This window comes from Schistocerca serialis, chromosome 3 (genome assembly GCF_023864345.2).
Source record: "Schistocerca serialis cubense isolate TAMUIC-IGC-003099 chromosome 3, iqSchSeri2.2, whole genome shotgun sequence".
In the NCBI taxonomy this organism is placed as follows: Eukaryota; Metazoa; Arthropoda; class Insecta; order Orthoptera; family Acrididae; genus Schistocerca; species Schistocerca serialis.
Genome location: NC_064640.1, coordinates 919,569,022 through 919,592,369, shown reverse-complemented (window position 1 = coordinate 919,592,369; position 23,348 = coordinate 919,569,022).

The following is a 23,348-nucleotide window of genomic DNA, read 5'->3' as shown; positions in this document are numbered from 1 at the left end:
CTAAAGTTGTTGCAATTTTTTCCGTATTTATAGTCATGTAATTCATTGATTTAATTGAGAAGTCCAATTAACCTTGCAATATGGTCCAGGTTCCAACTGTTGCCTGCTACATACCTGCAGAGCAGCAAGTTATGTATTTAGCTTTTTCTGTGCTTTCTTACGAGTCCTGGGGTGTAAAGGATGTTTAAATGCTTTGGTGCAGATGCAGGAGAAGCTGGCCACAGTTTGCGAACAGCTGAAGGTACTTTTGGCTACAGTCAGCGATCCTGAGTCTGCTGACTTGAGGTGTAGCAGTGGTGGAGCATCTAGCATATCGCATGAGAAACCTCAGGTGTCACTTGTTAGACCCACAGGCTCTGCTACTGAGGCAGCCTCCAGATGGCCCAGCAAGGGGTGTCCACCTTGACTGCAGTGAGAATTGTGGGTGATAATGCTTTCACATCAGTCTGTCAGCAGGGTCTGAACAGGCAAATGGGGGTTGGGATTTGCTGCCTATTGGGATCTCCACAGTTAAGTATGTTATAGAGCCGCATAGAGAAATAGCATTTATGGCCGGTAAGAAAGCCAATGTGTACTCAATGTATCTGCCAGAAGGCCACATCCAAAAAAGTGGAGAAGGCCTTGCATGCAGCTATCAAGCATGCAGGCTGCAGTCATCTGTGAGTTCTGGCTGCTTTTGGCACCAATGATGCCTGTTGCATGGGTTCTGAGCCTACCCTCAGTTCATGGTGGTGGCTCTTGAAAGTGGACAAACCTCCTGGACTCGCCTGTGGGGTGCAATCACAGCTGGCAATTTGCAGCATTGTTTATAGAGGTGATTGGGTTCCTTTGGTTTGAAGACCAGTGGATTGTCTCAAACAAAGTCTATGTTGGCTCTGTGATGATTTTGGCTGCTGATTTCTGCGAAACAGAATATTCATCACAATTCAAAACTACAAGCTACATAGCGGCTTCTGATGAAGAGCCTAACGAAACTGCCATTACTACATGTAGCCTCTCCTGGCAGCCCAGTAGCTTGTATCCGATGCACTACTGCCCATTTACTATATCCCCTACACCTTCACACTGACGATGCGACACAGAATATGCATCGCGACTCAAAACCGCAGGATACACGGTGGCTTCTCACCAAGAACTCAATGAAACTGCCATCACTACACGTAGCATCTCCTGGCAGAACAGTGGCTTGTAACCGATGCACTACTGCCCATTTGCTATATCCTCCACACCTTCACATTGACGATGCGAAATAGAATAAGCATTGGAATTCAAAATTACAGGCTACATGGCGGCTTCTAACTAAGAGCCTAACGAAACTGTAATCATTACACGTAGCCTCGCCTGGCAGCCCAGTGGCTTGTACCTGATGCACTACTCCCCATTTACTATATCCCCCACACCTCCACACTGACGATGCGACATAGAATTGGCATCGCGATTGAAAAATACAGGATACATGGCGGCTTCTCACCAAGAGACAGACGATGCTGCAGACATTGTACGTAGAAGCCCCTGGCAGCGCAGTAGCTTGTATCCGATGCACTACTGCCCATTTACTTAATCCCCCACACCATCACACTGACGATGCGAAATAGTATTTGCATCACAATTCAAAACTACAGGCTACATGGCGGCTTCTCTCCAAGAGTCAAACGTTAGTAACAGTCACTTCACGTAACCTCTCCTGGCAGCCCAGTAGCTTGTATTCGATGCACTACTGCCCATTTACTATATCCCCCACACCATTAGACTGACAATGCGACACAGAATTTGCATCGCAATTCAAAATTACAGGCTACATGGAGGCTTCTCACCAAGAGACAAACGATAGTAAAAGTCATTGCACCTAACCTACCCTGGCAGCCCAGTAGCTTGTATTCGATGCACTACTGCCCATTCACTATATTCCCCACACCTCCACACTGACGATGCGCCATAGAATATGCATAGCGATTCAAAACTACAGGCTACATGTCGGCTTCTCACCAAGAGCATAACGAAACTGCCATCACTACACACCGCCTCTCCTGGCAGCCAAGTAGCTTGTATCCAATGTACCACTGCCCATTTACTATATCCCCCACACCTTGACACTGACGATGCGACAAAGAATTGGCGTCGCGGATCAAAAATACAGGATACATGGCGGCTTCTCACCAAGAGACAAACGATAGTAAAAGTCACTGCACGTAACATCTCCTGGCTGCCTAGTAGCTTGTATCCGATGCACTACTTCCTATTTACTTTATCCCCCACACCATTAGACTGACAATGCGACACAAAATTTGCATCGCAATTCAAAACTACAGGCTACATGGCGGCTTATCGCCAAGAGTCAAACGATAGTAAGAGTCACTGCACGTAACCTCTCCTGGCAGCCCAGTAGCTTCTATTCGATGCACTACTGCCCATTTCCTATCTCCCCCACACCTCCACACTGACGATGCATCAAAGAATATGCATAGTGATTCAAAACTACAGGCTACATAGCGGATTCTCTCCAAGAGCCTTACGAAACATCCATCACTACACGCAGCCTCTCCTGGCAGCCCAGTAGCTTGTATCGGAAGCACTACTGACCATTTACTTTATCCCCCACACCATCACGCTGACGATGTGACACAGTATTTGCATCGCAATTCAAAACTACAGGCTACATGGCGGCTTCTCACCAAGGGTCAAACGATAGTAAAAGTCACTGCACATAACCTCTTCTGGAAGCCCAATAGCTTGTATTCAATGCACTACTGCCCATTTACTATATCCCCCACACCTCCACACTGACGATGCGACATACAATATGCACAGTGATTCAATACTGCAGGCTACATGGCGGCTTGACACAGAGAGCCTAACGAAACAGCGATCACTACACGTAGCCTCTCCTGGCAGCCCAGTAGCTTGTATCCGATGTACTACTGCCCAATTGCTATATCCCCCACAAGTTGACACTGACGATACAACACAGAATTTTTGCATCGCGATTCAAAAGTAGAGGCTAAATGGCGGTTTCTCACCAAGAGACAAACGATAGTAAAAGTTGCTGCACGTATCCTATCCTTGCTGCCCAGTAGCTTGTATTCGATGCACTATTGCCCATTTACTATATCCCACACACCTTCACAAGGACAATGCGAAAAAGAATATGCATCACGATTCAAAACTGCAGGCAACATGGCGGTTTCTCACCAAGAGCCTAACGAAACTGCCATCACTACACGTAGCCTCTCCAGGGAGCCCAGTAGCTTGTATTCGATGCACTATTGCCCATTTACTACATCCCACACACCTTCACAATGACGATGCGACATAGAATATGCAAAGTTATTCAAAACAACAGTCTACATGGCAGCTTCTCGCCAAGCGCCTAACCAAACTGCCATCACTACACGTAACCTCTTCTGGCAGCCCTGTAGCTTGTATCCGATGCACTACTGCCTGTTTACTATATCCCCCCCCCCCCCACCTTCACATAGACGATGGGACAAAGCATTGGTATCGCAATTCAAAAATACAGGATACATGGCGGCTTCTCATCAAGAGACAAACGATATTGCAGACACTGCACTTAGCCTCTCGTGGCAGCCCAATGGCTTATATCCTATGCACTACTGCCCATTTACTATATCCACCACAACTTCACACTGACGATGCAACACAGAATTTGCATCGCGATTAAAAACTGCGGGCTACATGGCGCCTTCTCACCAAGAGCCTAACGAAACTGCCATCGCTACCCGTAGCCTCTTCTGGCAGCCCAGTAGCTTATAACCGATGCAATACTGCCCATTTACTATACCTCCCACACCTTCACACTGACGATGCGAAAATAAATATGCATTGCGATTCAAAACTACAGGCAACATGGCGGTTTCTCACCAAGAGCTTAACTAAACTGCCATCACAACACGTAGCCTCTTCTGGCAGCCCAGTAGCTTGTATCCGATGCACTACTGCCCATTTACTATATCCCCCACACCTTCACACTGATGATGCAACACAGAATTTGTATCGCGATTCAAAACTACAGGCTGCATGACGGCTTCTCACCAAGAGACAAACGATAGTAGAAGTTGCTGCACATAACCTATCCTGGCAGCGCAGTAGCTTGTATTCGATGCACTACTGCCCATTTACTATATCCCCAACACAACCACACTGACGATGCGATATAGAATATGCATAGCGATTCGAACCTACAGGATACATGGCGGCTTCTCACCAAGAGCCTAACGAAACTCAATCACTACTCGTAGCCTCCACTGGCAGCCCAGTTGCTTGTATTCGATGCACTATTGCCCATTTACTACATCCTGCACACCTTTACAAGGTCGATGCGAAAAAGAATACGCATCGCGATTCAAAACTACAGGCTACATGGCGGACTCTCACCAAGGGCCTAACGAAACTGCCATCACTACCCGTAGCCTCTTCTGGCAGCCCAGTAGCTTGTAACCGATGCACTACTGCCCATTTGCTATATCCCCCACACCTTCACACAGACGATGGGACAAAGTATTGGCATCGCGATCCAAAAATACAGGATACATGGGGGCTTCTCATCAAGAGACATACGATACTGCAGACACTGCCCGTAGCCTCTACTGGCAGCCCAGTGGCTTATATCCTATGCACTACTGCCCATTTACTATGTCGCACGCACCTTCAAACAGACGATGCGAAAAAGAATATGCATCGCGATTCAAAACTACAGGCTACATGGCAGCTTCTCACCAAGAGCGTAACGAATCTGCCATCACTACACGTAGCCTCTCCTGGCAGCCCAGTACCTTGTATCCAATGCAATACTACCCATTTACTATATCCCCCACACCTTCACACTGATGATGCAAAACGGAATATGCATCGCGATTCAAGACTACAGGCAACATTGCGTCTTCTCACCAAGAGCCTAACGAAACTGCCATCACTACACGTAGCCTCTCCTCCCAGCCCAGTAGCTTGTTCCGATGCACTACCGCATACTTACTATATCCCCCACACCTTCACACTGACGATGCAAAGCAGAATATGCACCGCGATTCAATACTACAGGCTACATGGCGGCTTCTCACCAAGAGCCTAAAGAAACAGCCATCACTACACGTAACATCTCCTGGCAGAACAGTAGCTTCTATCCGATGCACTACTGCCCACAGACTATATCAAACACACCTTCACACTGACGATGCGAAAAAGAATATGCATCGCGATTCAAAACTACAGGCTACATAGCATCTTCTCACCAAGAGCTTAAAGAAACTGCCATCACTGTACGTAGCCTCTCCTGGCAGCCCAGTAGCTTGTATCCGACACACTACTGCCCATTTACTATATCCCCCACACCTCCACACTGACGATGCGACACAGAATATGCATTGCGATTCAAAACTACAGGCTACATGGTGGCTTCCTACCAAGGGCCTTACGAAACTGCCATCACTTCACGTAGCCTCTCCAGGCATCCTAGTAGCTTGTATCATATACACTACTGCCCATTTACTATATCCCCCACTCCTCCACACTGACGATGCAACATAGAATATGCATAGTGATTCAAAACTACAGGCTACATGGCGGCTTCTCACCAAGAGCCTAACGAAACTGCAATCACTACACGTAGCCTTTTCTGGCACCCCACTAGCTTGTATCCGATGCACTACTGCCCATTTACTTTATGCCCCAAACCATCACACTGATGATGCGTCACAGTATTAGCATCACAATTCAGAACTACAGGCTACATGGCACCTTCTCACCAAGAGTCAAACGATAGAAGAAGTCACTGCACGTAACCCCTCCTGGCAGCCCAGTAGCTTGTATTCGATCCACTACTGCCCATTTACCATATCCCCCACACCTCCACACTGACGATGTGACATAGAACATGCATAGTGATTCAATACTACAGGCTACATTGCGACTTCTCACGAAGAGCTTAAACAAACTGCCATCACAACACGTAGCCTCTTCTGGCAGCCCAGTAACTTGTATCCGAAGCACTACGGCCCATTTACTATATCTCCCACACCTTCTCACTGACGATGCGAAACTCAATATGCATCGCAATTCAAAACTACTGGCTACATGGCGACTACTCAAAAAGAGCCTAACGAATCTGCCAGCACCACACGTAGCCTCTCCTGGCAGCCCAGTAGCTTGTATCCAATGCACTACGGACCATTAACTATATCCCCCACACCTTCACACCGACGATGCGACAAAGAATTGACATCGCGATTCAAAATTACAGGATCCATGGCGGCTTCTCACCAAGAGACTGACGATACTGCGGTCACGAGACATAGCATCTGCTGGCAGCCCAGTGGCTTATATCCGATGCACTACTGCCCATTTACTATATCCCTCACACCTTCACACTGACGACGCGAAACTGAATATGCGTCGCAATTCAAAACTACTGCCTACATGGCGACTTCTCAGCAAGAGCCTAACGAATCTGCCATCACCACACGTAGCCTCTCCTGTCAGGCCAGTAGCTTGTATCCGATGCACTACTGCCCATTTACTATATCCCCCACACCTTCGCACTGACGATGCGACACAGAATATACATCGCGATTCAAAACTACAGGCTAAATGGTGGCTTCTCACCAAGAGCCGAACGAAAGAACCATCACTACACGTAGCCTCTCCCGGCAGCCCAGTAGCTTGTATCCGCCGCACTACTGCCCATTTACTATACCACCCACACCTTCACAATGACGATGCAACACAGAATTTGAATCGCGATTCAACACTACAAGCTACATGGTGGCATCACACCAAGAAACAAACGATAGTAAATGTCACTGCACGTAAACTCTCCTGGAAGTCCAGTAGCTTGTATCCGATGCACTACTGCCTTCCCCCTCCCCCCCCCCCCCACACACCTTCACACTGACAATGCGACACAGAATATGCATCGTGATTCAAAACTACAGGCTACATGGCGGTTTCTCACTTAGAGCCTAACGAAACTGCCATCACTACACGTAGCCTCTCCTGGCAGCCCAGTAGCTTGTACCGATGCACTACTGCCTGTTTACTATATCCCCCCCCACCATCACATAGACGATGGGACAAAGCACTGGCATCGCAATTCAAACATACAGGATACATGGAGGCTTCTCATCAAGAGACATACGATACTGCAGACACTGCACTTAGCCTCTCCTGGCAGCCCAGTGGGTTATATCCTATGCACTACTGCCCGTTTACTATATCCACCACAACTTCACACTGACGATGCAACACAGAATTTGCATCGCGATTTAAAACTATGGGCTACATGGTGGCTTCCCACCAAGAGCTTAACGAAACTGCCATCACTACACATAGCCTCTCCTGGCAGCCCAGTAGCTTCTATCCGATGCACCACTGCCCATTTACTATATCCGCCACACATTGACACTGACAATGCGACAAAGAATGGCATTGCGGTTCAAAAATACAGGATACACGGCGGCTTCTGTCCAAGAGACTAACAAAACTGTAGTCACTGTACGTAGCCTCTCCTGGCAGCCCAGTAGCTGGTATCTGTTGCACTACCGCCCATTTACTATATGCCTGACACATTCACACTGAAGATGCAAAACAGAATTTGCATCGCGATTCATCACTACAGGCTATTTAGCGGCTTCTCACCAAGAGACAAACGATAGTAAATGTCACTGCATGTAAACTCTCCTGGCAGCCCAGTAGCTTGTATCCGATGCATTACTGCCCATTTACTTTATCCCCAACACTATCACACTGACGATGCGACACAGAATTTGCATCCTAATTCAAAACTACAGGCTACATGGAGGCTTCTCACAAAGAGACAAACGATAGTAAAAGTCAATGCACATAACCCATCCTGGCAGCCCAGTAGCTTGCATTCGATGCACTACAGCTCATTTACTATATTCCCCAAAGCTCCACACTCACGATGCGACATAGAATCTGCATGGCGATACAAAGCTACAGGCCACATTGTGGGTTCTGACCACGAGCCTAACGAAAATGCCATCAATACACGTAGCCTCTCCTGGCAGCCTGTTAACTTGTATAAGATGCACCCTCACGCTGACCATGCGACAAAGCATTGGCATTGCGATTCAAAAATTCAGGATACATGGGGTCTTCTCATCAAGAGACATACAATACTGCAGACACTGCACGTACCCTCTCCTGGCAGCCCAGTGACTTGTATCCTATGCACTACTGCCCATTTACTATATCCCCCACACCTTCACCCGACGATGCAACACAGAATTTGCATTGCAATTTAAAACTACGAGCTACATGGCAGCAACTCACCAAGAGGCAAACGATAGTGGAAGTCACTGCACATAACCTCTCCTGGCAGGGCAGTAGCTTGTATTCGATGCACTACTGCCCATTTACTATATCGCCCACACCTCCACACTGACGATGCGACATAGAATATGCATAGCGATTCAAACCTACAGGCTACATGGCGCCTTCTCACCAAGAGCCTAACGAAACTGCCATCGCTACCCGTAGCCTCTTCTGGCAGCCCAGTAGCTTGTAACCGATGCAATACTGTCCATTTACTATACCTCCCACACCTTCACACTGACGATGCGAAAATAAATATGCATTGCGATTCAAAACTACAGGCAACATGGCGGTTTCTCACCAAGAGCTTAACTAAACTGCCATCACAACACGTAGCCTCTTCTGGCAGCCCAGTAGCTTGTATCCGATGCACTACTGCCCATTTACTATATCCCCCACACCTTCACACTGATGATGCAACACAGAATATGTATCGCGATTCAAAACTACAGGCTGCATGGCGGCTTCTCACCAAGAGACAAACGATAGTAGAAGTTGCTGCACATAACCTATCCTGGCAGCGTAGTAGCTTGTATTCGATGCACTACTGCCCATTTACTATATCCCCAACACAACCACACTGACGATGCGATATAGAATATGCATAGCGATTCAAACCTACAGGATACATGGCGGCTTCTCACCAAGAGCCTAACGAAACTCAATCACTACTCGTAGCCTCCACTGGCAGCCCAGTTGCTTGTATTCGATGCACTATTGCCCATTTACTACATCCTGCACACCTTTACAAGGTCGATGCGAAAAAGAATATGCATCGCGATTCAAAACTACAGGCTACATGGCGGACTCTCACCAAAGGCCTAACAAAACTGCCATCACTACCCGTAGCCTCTTCTGGCAGCCCAGTAGCTTGTAACCGATACACTACTGCCCATTTGCTATATCCCCCACACCTTCATACAGACGATGGGACAAAGTATTGGCATCGCGATCCAAAAATACAGGATACATGGGGGCTTCTCATCAAGAGACATACGATACTGCAGACACTGCCCGTAGCCTCTACTGGCAGCCCAGTGGCTTATATCCTATGCACTACTGCCCATTTACTATATCCACCACAACTTCACACTGACGATCCAACACAGAATTTGCATCGCAATTCAAAACTACAGCCTACATGGCGGCTTGTCACTAAAAGACAAATGATTGTCAAAGGCACTGCAAGTAACCTCTCCTGGCAGCGCAGTACCTTGTATTCGATGCACTACTGCCCATTTACTATGTCGCACGCACCTTCAAACAGACGATGCGAAAAAGAATATGCATCGCGATTCAAAACTACAGGCTACATGGCAGCTTCTCACCAAGAGCCTAATGAATCTGCCATCACTACACGTAGCCTCTCCTGGCAGCCCAGTGCCTTGTATCCAATGCAATACTACCCATTTACTATATCCCCCACACCTTCACACTGACGATGCAAAACGGAATATGCATCGCGATTCAAGACTACAGGCAACATTGCGTCTTCTCACCAAGAGCCTAACGAAACCGCCATCACTACACGTAGCCTCTCCTCCCAGCCCAGTAGCTTGTTCCGATGCACTACCGCATACTTACTATATCCCCCAAACCTTCACACTGACGATGCAAAGCAGAATATGCACCGCGATTCAATACTACAGGCTACATGGCGGCTTCTCACCAAGAGCCTAAAGAAACAGCCATCACTACACGTAACATCTCCTGGCAGAACAGTAGCTTGTATCCGATGCACTACTGCCCACAGACTATATCAAACACACCTTCACACTGACGATGCGAAAAAGAATATGCATCGCGATTCAAAACTACAGGCTACATAGCATCTTCTCACCAAGAGCCTAAAGAAACTGCCATCACTGCACGTAGCCTCTCCTGGCAGCCCAGTAGCTTGTATCCGACGCACTACTGCCCATTTACTATATCCCCCACACCTCCACACTGACGATGCGACACAGAATATGCATTGCGATTCGAAACTACAGGCTACATGGTGGCTTCCTACCAAGGGCCTTACGAAACTGCCATCACTTCACGTAGCCTCTCCAGGCATCCTAGTAGCTTGTATCATATACACTACTGCCCATTTACTATATCCCCCACTCCTCCACACTGACGATGCAACATAGAATATGCATAGTGATTCAAAACTACAGGCTACATGGCGGCTTCTCACCAAGAGCCTAACGAAACTGCAATCACTACACGTAGCCTTTTCTGGCACCCCACTAGCTTGTATCCGATGCACTACTGCCCATTTACTTTATGCCCCACACCATCACACTGATGATGCGTCACAGTATTAGCATCACAATTCAAAACTACAGGCTACATGGCACCTTCTCACCAAGAGTCAAACGATAGAAGAAGTCACTGCACGTAACCCCTCCTGGCAGCCCAGTAGCTTGTATTCGATCCACTACTGCCCATTTACCATATCCCCCACACCTCCACACTGACGATGTGACATAGAACATGCATAGTGATTCAATACTACAGGCTACATTGCGACTTCTCACGAAGAGCTTAAACAAACTGCCATCACAACACGTAGCCTCTTCTGGCAGCCCAGTAACTTGTATCCGAAGCACTACGGCCCATTTACTATATCTCCCACACCTTCTCACTGACGATGCGAAACTCAATATGCATCGCAATTCAAAACTACTGGCTACATGGCGACTTCTCAGCAAGAGCCTAACGAATCTGCCAGCACCACACATAGCCTCTCCTGGCAGCCCAGTAGCTTGTATCCAATGCACTACGGACCATTAACTATATCCCCCACACCTTCACACCGACGATGCGACAAAGAATTGACATCGCGATTCAAAATTACAGGATCCATGGCGGCTTCTCACCAAGAGACCGACGATACTGCGGTCACGAGACGTAGCATCTGCTGGCAGCCCAGTGGCTTATATCCGATGCACTACTGCCCATTTACTATATCCCTCACACCTTCACACTGACGACGCGAAACTGAATATGCGTCGCATATTCAAAACTACTGCCTACATGGCGACTTCTCAGCAAGAGCCTAACGAATCTGCCATCACCACACGTAGCCTCTCCTGGCAGGGCAGTACCTTGTATTCGATGCACTACTGCCCATTTACTATATCGCCCACACCTTCGCACTGACGATGCGACACAGAATATACATCGCGATTCAAAACTACAGGCTACATGGCGGCTTCTCACCAAGAGCCTAACGAAACTGCCGTCACTACTCGTAGCCTCTCCTGGCAGACCAGTTGCTTGTATTTGATGCACTATTGCCCATTTACTATATCCCACACACCTTCACAAGGACGATAAGAAAAAGAATATGCATCGCGATTCAAAACTACAGGCTACATGGCGGCCTCTCACCAAGGGCCTAACGAAACTGCCATCACTACACGTAGCCTCTCCTGGCAGCCCAGTAGCTTATATCCGATGCACTACTGCCCATTTACTGTGTCCCCCACACCTTCACACTGACGATCAGACAGAGAATCTGCATCACGATTCAAAAATACAGGACACATGAAAGCTTCTGTTCAAGAGACTGACGAAACTGTAGTCACTGTACGTAGCCTCTCCTGGCAGATCAGTAGCTTTTATCCGATGCATTACTGCCCCCCCCCCCTCCCCCACACCTTCACACTGACGATGCGACACAGAATATGCATCGCGATTCAAAACTACATGCTACATGGCGGCTTCTCACCAAGGACCTTACAAAACTGCCATCACTACACGTAGCCCCTCCTTGTAGCCCAGTAGCTTGTATCATATGCACTACTGCCCATTTACTATATCCCTCATACCTTCACACTGACGATGCGAAACACAAGATGCATCACGATTAAAAACAAGACACATGGCGGCTTCTCACCAAGAGCGTAATGAAACTCCCATCACTACACGTAGTCTCTCCTGGCAGCCCTGTAGCTTCTATCATATACACCACTGCCTATTTACTATATCCCCCACACCTTCACACTGACGATGCAAAACAGAATATGCATCGCGATTAATAACTACAGGCTACATGCCTGCTTCCCACCAAGAGCCCAACGAAACTGCCATCGCTACATGTAGCCACTCCTGGCAGCCCAGTACCTTGTATACAAAGCGCTACTGCACATTTACTATATCCCCCACACCTTCACAGTGACGATGTGACAAAGAATTGCCATCGCAATTCAAAAACATAGGAAACATGGCGACTTCACACCAAGAGACTGACGATACTGCAGTCACTGCACGTAGCATCTGGTGGCAGCCCAGTGGCTTGTATCCAATGCACTACTGCCCATTTACTATATCCCCCACACTTTCACACTGACGATCCGATACTGAATATGCATCGCAATCCAAAACTACTGGCTACATGGCGGCTTCTAAGCAAGAGCCTAACGAACCTGCCATCGCCACACGTAGCCTCTCCTGGCAGGCCAGTAGCTTGTATCCGATGCACTACTGCCCCCACCCCCCCACATCTTCACACTGACAATGTGACCAGAATATGCATCGCGATTCAAAACTACATGCTACATGGCGGCTTTTCACCCAGGGCCCATCGAAACTGCCATCACTACACGTAGCCTCTCCTGGCAGCCCAGTAGCTTGTATCTATGCACTACTGCCCATTTACTATATCCCCCACACCTTCACACTGACGATCCGATACTGAATGTGCATCGCAATTCTAAACTACTGGCTACATGGCGACTTCACACTAAGAGACTGACGATACTGCAGTCACTGCATGTAGCATCTGGTGGCAGCCCAGTGGCTTGTATCCGATGCACTACTGCCCATTTACTATATCCCACACACCTTCACAAGGACGATGCGAAAAAGAATGTGCATCGCGATTCAAAACTACAGGCTACATGGCGGATTCTCACCAAGGGCCTAACGAAACTGCCATCACTACACGTAGCCATTCCTAGCAGCCTAGTAGCTTATATCTGATGCACTACTGCCCATTTACTGTGTCCCCCACACCTTCACACTGACGATGCGACGGAGAATTGGCATCAGGATTCAAAAATACAGGACACATGGCGGCTTCTGACCAAGAGACTGACGATACTGCTTTCACTGCACGTAGCCTTACCTGCCAGCGCAGAAGCTTGTATTCGATGCACTACTGCTCATTTACCATATCCCCCACACCTCCGCACTCACAATGCGACATAGAATATGCATAGCGATTCAAAACTGCAGACCACATGGCGGCTTCTCAGCAAGGGCGTAATGAAACTGCCATCACTACACGTAGCCTCTACTGGCAGCCCAGCAGCTTGCCGATGCACTACTGCCCATTTACTATATCCCCCACACCTTCACACTGACGATGCAAAACGGAATATGCATCGCGATTCAAGACTACAGGCAACATTGCGTCTTCTCACCAAGAGCCTAACGAAACCGCCATCACTACACGTAGCCTCTCCTCCCAGCCCAGTAGCTTGTTCCGATGCACTACCGCATACTTACTATACCCCCACACCTTCACACTGACGATGCGAAGCAGAATATGCACCGCGATTCAATACTACAGGCTACATGGCGGCTTCTCACCAAGAGCCTAAAGAAACAGCCATCACTACACGTAACATCTCCTGGCAGAACTGTAGCTTGTATCCGATGCACTACTGCCCACAGACTATATCAAACACACCTTCACACTGACGATGCGAAAAAGAATATGCATCGCGATTCAAAACTACAGGCTACATAGCATCTTCTCACCAAGAGCCTAAAGAAACTGCCATCACTGTACGTAGCCTCTCCTGGCAGCCCAGTAGCTTGTATCCGATGCACTACTGCCCATTTACTATATCCCCCACACCTCCACACTGACGATGCGACACAGAATATGCATTGCGATTCAAAACTACAGGCTACATGGTGGCTTCCTACCAAGGGCCTTACGAAACTGCCATCACTTCACGTAGCCTCTCCAGGCATCCTAGTAGCTTGTATCATATACACTACTGCCCATTTACTATATCCTCCACTCCTCCACACTGACGATGCAACATAGAATATGCATAGTAATTCAAAACTACAGGCTACATGGCGGCTTCTCACCAAGAGCCTAACGAAACTGCAATCACTACACATAGCCTTTTCTGGCACCCCACTAGCTTGTATCCGATGCACTACTGCCCATTTACTTTATGCCCCACACCATCACACTGATGATGCGTCACAGTATTAGCATCACAATTCAAAACTACAGGCTACATGGCACCTTCTCACCAAGAGTCAAACGATAGAAGAAGTCACTGCACGTAACCCCTCCTGGCAGCCCAGTAGCTTGTATTCGATCCACTACTGCCCATTTACCATATCCCCCACACCTCCACATTGACGATGTGACATAGAACATGCATAGTGATTCAATACTACAGGCTACATTGCGACTTCTCACGAAGAGCTTAAACAAACTGCCATCACAACACGTAGCCTCTTCTGCCAGCCCAGTAACTTGTATCCGAAGCACTACGGCCCATTTACTATATCTCCCACACCTTCTCACTGACGATGCGAAACTCAATATGCATCGCAATTCAAAACTACTGGCTACATGGCGACTACTCAAAAAGAGCCTAACGAATCTGCCAGCACCACACGTAGCCTCTCCTGGCAGCCCAGTAGCTTGTATCCAATGCACTACGGACCATTAACTATATCCCCCACACCTTCACACCGACGATGCGACAAAGAATTGACATCGCGATTCAAAATTACAGGATCCATGGCGGCTTCTCACCAAGAGACTGACGATACTGCGGTCACGAGACGTAGCATCTGCTGGCAGCCCAGTGGCTTATATCCGATGCACTACTGCCCATTTACTATATCCCTCTCACCTTCACACTGACGACGCGAAACTGAATATGCGTCGCAATTCAAAACTACTGCCTACATGGCGACTTCTCAGCAAGAGCCTAACGAATCTGCCATCACCACACGTAGCCTCTCCTGTCAGGCCAGTAGCTTGTATCTGATGCACTACTGCCCATTTACTATATCCCCCACACCTTCGCACTGATGATGCGACACAGAATATACATCGCGATTCAAAACTACAGGCTACATGGCGGTTTCTCACTTAGAGCCTAACGAAACTGCCATCACTACACGTAGCCTCTCCTGGCAGCCCAGTAGCTTGTACCGATGCACTACTGCCTGTTTACTATATCCCCCCCACCATCACATAGACGATGGGACAAAGCATTGGCATCGCAATTCAAACATACAGGATACATGGAGGCTTCTCCTCAAGAGACATACGATACTGCAGACACTGCACTTAGCCTCTCCTGGCAGCCCAGTGGGTTATATCCTATGCACTACTGCCCGTTTACTATATCCACCACAACTTCACACTGACGATGCAACACAGAATTTGCATCGCGATTTAAAACTATGGGCTACATGGTGGCTTCCCACCAAGAGCTTAACGAAACTGCCATCACTACACATAGCCTCTCCTGGCAGCCCAGTAGCTTCTATCCGATGCACCACTGCCCATTTACTATATCCGCCACACATTGACACTGACAATGCGACAAAGAATGGCATCGCGGTTCAAAAATACAGGATACACGGCGGCTTCTGTCCAAGAGACTAACAAAACTGTAGTCACTGTACGTAGCCTCTCCTGGCAGCCCAGTAGCTTGTATCTGTTGCACTACCGCCCATTTACTATATGCCTGACACATTCACACTGAAGATGCAAAACAGAATTTGCATCGCGATTCATCACTACAGGCTATTTTGCGGCTTCTCACCAAGAGACAAACGATAGTAAATGTCACTGCACGTAAACTCTCCTGGCAGCCCAGTAGCTTGTATCCGATGCATTACTGCCCATTTACTTTATCCCCAACTCTATCACACTGACGATGCGACACAGAATTTGCATCCTAATTCAAAACTACAGGCTACATGGAGGCTTCTCACCAAGAGACAACGATAGTAAAAGTCACTGCACATAACCCATCCTGGCAGCCCAGTAGCTTGCATTCGATGCACTACAGCTCATTTACTATATTCCCCAAAGCTCCACACTCACGATGCGACATAGAATCTGCATGGTGATACAAAGCTACAGGCCACATTGTGGGTTCTGACCACGAGCCTAACGAAAATGCCATCAATACACGTAGCCTCTCCTGGCAGCCTGTTAACTTGTATAAGATGCACCCTCACGCTGACCATGCGACAAAGCATTGGCATTGCGATTCAAAAATTCAGGATACATGGGGTCTTCTCATCAAGAGACATACGATACTGCAGACACTGCACGTACCCTCTCCTGGCAGCCCAGTGACTTGTATCCTATGCACTACTGCCCATTTACTATATCCCCCACACCTTCACCCGACGATGCAACACAGAATTTGCATTGCAATTTAAAACTACGGGCTACATGGCGGCTTCTCACCAAGAGGCAAACGATAGTGGAAGTCACTGCACATAACCTCTCCTGGCAGGGCAGTAGCTTGTATTCGATGCACTACTGCCCATTTACTATATCACCCACACCTCCACACTGACGATGCGACATAGAATATGCTAGGCGATTCAAACCTACAGGCTACATGGCGGCTTCTCACCAAGAGCCTAACGAAACTGCCGTCACTACTCGTAGCCTCTCCTGGCAGCCCAGTAGCTTATATCCGATGCACTACTGCCCATTTACTGTGTCCCCCACACCTTCACACTGACGATCAGACAGAGAATCTGCATCACGATTCAAAAATACAGGACACATGAAAGCTTCTGTTCAAGAGACTGACGAAACTGTAGTCACTGTACGTAGCCTCTCCTGGCAGATCAGTAGCTTTTATCCGATGCATTACTGCCCCCCCCCCCTCCCCCACACCTTCACACTGACGATGCGACACAGAATATGCATCGCGATTCAAAACTACATGCTACATGGCGGCTTCTCACCAAGGACCTTACAAAACTGCCATCACTACACGTAGCCCCTCCTTGTAGCCCAGTAGCTTGTATCATATGCACTACTGCCCATTTACTATATCCCTCACACCTTCACACTGACGATGCGAAACACAAGATGCATCACGATTAAAAACAAGACACATGGCGGCTTCTCACCAAGAGCGTAATGAAACTCCCATCACTACACGTAGTCTCTCCTGGCAGCCCTGTAGCTTCTATCATATGCACCACTGCCTATTTACTATATCCCCCACACCTTCACACTGACGATGCAAAACAGAATATGCATCGCGATTAATAACTACAGGCTACATGCCTGCTTCCCACCAAGAGCCCAACGAAACTGCCATCGCTACATGTAGCCACTCCTGGCAGCCCAGTACCTTGTATACAAAGCGCTACTGCACATTTACTATATCCCCCACACCTTCACAGTGACGATGTGACAAAGAATTGCCATCGCAATTCAAAAACATAGGAAACATGGCGACTTCACACCAAGAGACTGACGATACTGCAGTCACTGCACGTAGCATCTGGTGGCAGCCCAGTGGCTTGTATCCAATGCACTACTGCCCATTTACTATATCCCCCACACTTTCACACTGACGATCCGATACTGAATATGCATCGCAATCCAAAACTACTGGCTACATGGCGGCTTCTAAGCAAGAGCCTAACGAACCTGCCATCGCCACACGTAGCCTCTCCTGGCAGGCCAGTAGCTTGTATCCGATGCACTACTGCCCCCACCCCCCCCACATCTTCACACTGACAATGTGACCAGATTATGCATCGCGATTCAAAACTACATGCTACATGGCGGCTTTTCACCAAGGGCCCATCGAAACTGCCATCACTACACGTAGCCTCTCCTGGCAGCCCAGTAGCTTGTATCTATGCACTACTGCCCATTTACTATATCCCCCACACCTTCACACTGACGATCCGATACTGAATGTGCATCGCAATTCTAAACTACTGGCTACATGGCGACTTCACACTAAGAGACTGACGATACTGCAGTCACTGCATGTAGCATCTGGTGGCAGCCCAGTGGCTTGTATCCGATGCACTACTGCCCATTTACTATATCCCACACACCTTCACAAGGACGATGCGAAAAAGAATGTGCATCGCGATTCAAAACTACAGGCTACATGGCGGATTCTCACCAAGGGCCTAACGAAACTGCCATCACTACACGTAGCCATTCCTAGCAGCCTAGTAGCTTATATCTGATGCACTACTGCCCATTTACTGTGTCCCCCACACCTTCACACTGACGATGCGACGGAGAATTGGCATCAGGATTCAAAAATACAGGACACATGGCGGCTTCTGACCAAGAGACTGACGATACTGCTTTCACTGCACGTAGCCTTACCTGCCAGCGCAGAAGCTTGTATTCGATGCACTACTGCTCATTTACCATATCCCCCACACCTCCGCACTCACAATGCGACATAGAATATGCATAGCGATTCAAAACTGCAGACCACATGGCGGCTTCTCAGCAAGGGCGTAATGAAACTGCCATCACTACACGTAGCCTCTACTGGCAGCCCAGCAGCTTGCCGATGCACTACTGCCCATTTACTATATCCCCCACACCTTCACACTGACGATGCAAAACGGAATATGCATCGCGATTCAAGACTACAGGCAACATTGCGTCTTCTCACCAAGAGCCTAACGAAACCGCCATCACTACACGTAGCCTCTCCTCCCAGCCCAGTAGCTTGTTCCGATGCACTACCGCATAATTACTATATCCCCCACACCTTCACACTGACGATGCGAAGCAGAATATGCACCGCGATTCAATACTACAGGCTACATGGCGGCTTCTCACCAAGAGCCTAAAGAAACAGCCATCACTACACGTAACATCTCCTGGCAGAACTGTAGCTTGTATCCGATGCACTACTGCCCACAGACTATATCAAACACACCTTCACACTGACGATGCGAAAAAGAATATGCATCGCGATTCAAAACTACAGGCTACATAGCATCTTCTCACCAAGAGCCTAAAGAAACTGCCATCACTGTACGTAGCCTCTCCTGGCAGCCCAGTAGCTTGTATCCGATGCACTACTGCCCATTTACTATATCCCCCACACCTCCACACTGACGATGCGACACAGAATATGCATTGCGATTCAAAACTACAGGCTACATGGTGGCTTCCTACCAAGGGCCTTACGAAACTGCCATCACTTCACGTAGCCTCTCCAGGCATCCTAGTAGCTTGTATCATATACACTACTGCCCATTTACTATATCCTCCACTCCTCCACACTGACGATGCAACATAGAATATGCATAGTGATTCAAAACTACAGGCTACATGGCGGCTTCTCACCAAGAGCCTAACGAAACTGCAATCACTACACATAGCCTTTTCTGGCACCCCACTAGCTTGTATCCGATGCACTACTGCCCATTTACTTTATGCCCCACACCATCACACTGATGATGCGTCACAGTATTAGCATCACAATTCAAAACTACAGGCTACATGGCACCTTCTCACCAAGAGTCAAACGATAGAAGAAGTCACTGCACGTAACCCCTCCTGGCAGCCCAGTAGCTTGTATTCGATCCACTACTGCCCATTTACCATATCCCCCACACCTCCACATTGACGATGTGACATAGAACATGCATAGTGATTCAATACTACAGGCTACATTGCGACTTCTCACGAAGAGCTTAAACAAACTGCCATCACAACACGTAGCCTCTTCTGCCAGCCCAGTAACTTGTATCCGAAGCACTACGGCCCATTTACTATATCTCCCACACCTTCTCACTGACGATGCGAAACTCAATATGCATCGCAATTCAAAACTACTGGCTACATGGCGACTACTCAAAAAGAGCCTAACGAATCTGCCAGCACCACACGTAGCCTCTCCTGGCAGCCCAGTAGCTTGTATCCAATGCACTACGGACCATTAACTATATCCCCCACACCTTCACACCGACGATGCGACAAAGAATTGACATCGCGATTCAAAATTACAGGATCCATGGCGGCTTCTCACCAAGAGACTGACGATACTGCGGTCACGAGACGTAGCATCTGCTGGCAGCCCAGTGGCTTATATCCGATGCACTACTGCCCATTTACTATATCCCTCTCACCTTCACACTGACGACGCGAAACTGAATATGCGTCGCAATTCAAAACTACTGCCTACATGGCGACTTCTCAGCAAGAGCCTAACGAATCTGCCATCACCACACGTAGCCTCTCCTGTCAGGCCAGTAGCTTGTATCTGATGCACTACTGCCCATTTACTATATCCCCCACACCTTCGCACTGATGATGCGACACAGAATATACATCGCGATTCAAAACTACAGGCTACATGGCGGTTTCTCACTTAGAGCCTAACGAAACTGCCATCACTACACGTAGCCTCTCCTGGCAGCCCAGTAGCTTGTACCGATGCACTACTGCCTGTTTACTATATCCCCCCCACCATCACATAGACGATGGGACAAAGCATTGGCATCGCAATTCAAACATACAGGATACATGGAGGCTTCTCCTCAAGAGACATACGATACTGCAGACACTGCACTTAGCCTCTCCTGGCAGCCCAGTGGGTTATATCCTATGCACTACTGCCCGTTTACTATATCCACCACAACTTCACACTGACGATGCAACACAGAATTTGCATCGCGATTTAAAACTATGGGCTACATGGTGGCTTCCCACCAAGAGCTTAACGAAACTGCCATCACTACACATAGCCTCTCCTGGCAGCCCAGTAGCTTCTATCCGATGCACCACTGCCCATTTACTATATCCGCCACACATTGACACTGACAATGCGACAAAGAATGGCATCGAGGTTCAAAAATACAGGATACACGGCGGCTTCTGTCCAAGAGACTAACAAAACTGTAGTCACTGTACGTAGCCTCTCCTGGCAGCCCAGTAGCTTGTATCTGTTGCACTACCGCCCATTTACTATATGCCTGACACATTCACACTGAAGATGCAAAACAGAATTTGCATCGCGATTCATCACTACAGGCTATTTTGCGGCTTCTCACCAAGAGACAAACGATAGTAAATGTCACTGCACGTAAACTCTCCTGGCAGCCCAGTAGCTTGTATCCGATGCATTACTGCCCATTTACTTTATCCCCAACTCTATCACACTGACGATGCGACACAGAATTTGCATCCTAATTCAAAACTACAGGCTACATGGAGGCTTCTCACCAAGAGACAACGATAGTAAAAGTCACTGCACATAACCCATCCTGGCAGCCCAGTAGCTTGCATTCGATGCACTACAGCTCATTTACTATATTCCCCAAAGCTCCACACTCACGATGCGACATAGAATCTGCATGGTGATACAAAGCTACAGGCCACATTGTGGGTTCTGACCACGAGCCTAACGAAAATGCCATCAATACACGTAGCCTCTCCTGGCAGCCTGTTAACTTGTATAAGATGCACCCTCACGCTGACCATGCGACAAAGCATTGGCATTGCGATTCAAAAATTCAGGATACATGGGGTCTTCTCATCAAGAGACATACGATACTGCAGACACTGCACGTACCCTCTCCTGGCAGCCCAGTGACTTGTATCCTATGCACTACTGCCCATTTACTATATCCCCCACACCTTCACCCGACGATGCAACACAGAATTTGCATTGCAATTTAAAACTACGGGCTACATGGCGGCTTCTCACCAAGAGGCAAACGATAGTGGAAGTCACTGCACATAACCTCTCCTGGCAGGGCAGTAGCTTGTATTCGATGCACTACTGCCCATTTACTATATCGCCCACACCTCCACACTGACGATGCGACATAGAATATGCATAGCGATTCAAACCTACAGGCTACATGGCGGCTTCTCACCAAGAGCCTAACGAAACTGCCGTCACTACTCGTAGCCTCTCCTGGCAGCCCAGTAGCTTGTATCATATGCACTACTGCCCATTTACTATATCCCCCACACCTTCACACTGACGATGTGAAACAGAATATGCATCACGATTAAAAACAACAAGATACATGGCGGCTTCTCACCAAGAGTATAGTGAAACCGCCATCACTACAAAGAGCCTCTCCTGGCAGCCGAGTACCTTGTATCCGATGCAATACTGGCCATTTACTATATCCCCCACACCCTCACACTGACGATGCGAAAATGAATATGCATCGCGATTCAGCACTACAGTCAACATGGCGGTTTCTCACCAAGAGCCTAACAAAACTGCCATCACTACACGTAGCCTCTCCTGGCAACCCAGTAGCTTGTATCCGATGCACTACTGTCCGTTTACTATATCCACCACACCTTCACACTGACGTTGCAACACAGAATTTGCATCGCGATTCAAAACTACGGCCTATATCGCGGCTTCTCACCAAGAGACAAACGATTGTAAAAGTCACTGCACATAACCTCTCCTGGCAGCCCAGTAGCTTGTATCCGATGCACTACTGCCCATTTACTATATCCTACACACCATCACAAGGACGATGCGAAAAAGAATGTGCATCGCGAATCAAAACTACAGGCTACATGGCCGCTTCTCACCAAGGGCCTAACGAAACTGCCATCACTACACGTAGCATCTCCTAGCAGCCTAGTAGCTTATATCTGATGCACTACTGCCCATTTACTGTGTCCCCCACACCTTCACACTGACGATGTGACAGAGAGTTGGCATCTCGATTCAAAATTACAGGACACATGGCGGCTTCTGACCAAGAGACTGACGATACTGCTGTCACTTTACGTAGCCGCTCCTGGCAGCCCAGTAGCTTGTATCCAATGCACTACTGCCCCCACCCTCCCACACTTTCACACTGACGATGCGACGAGAATATGCATCGCGATTCAAAACTACATGCTACATGGCGGCTTCTCACCAAGAGCCTAACGAAACTGCCATCAGTACATGTAGCCTCTCCTGGCAGCCTAGTAGCTTGTATCCAATGCACTACTGCCCATTTACTAT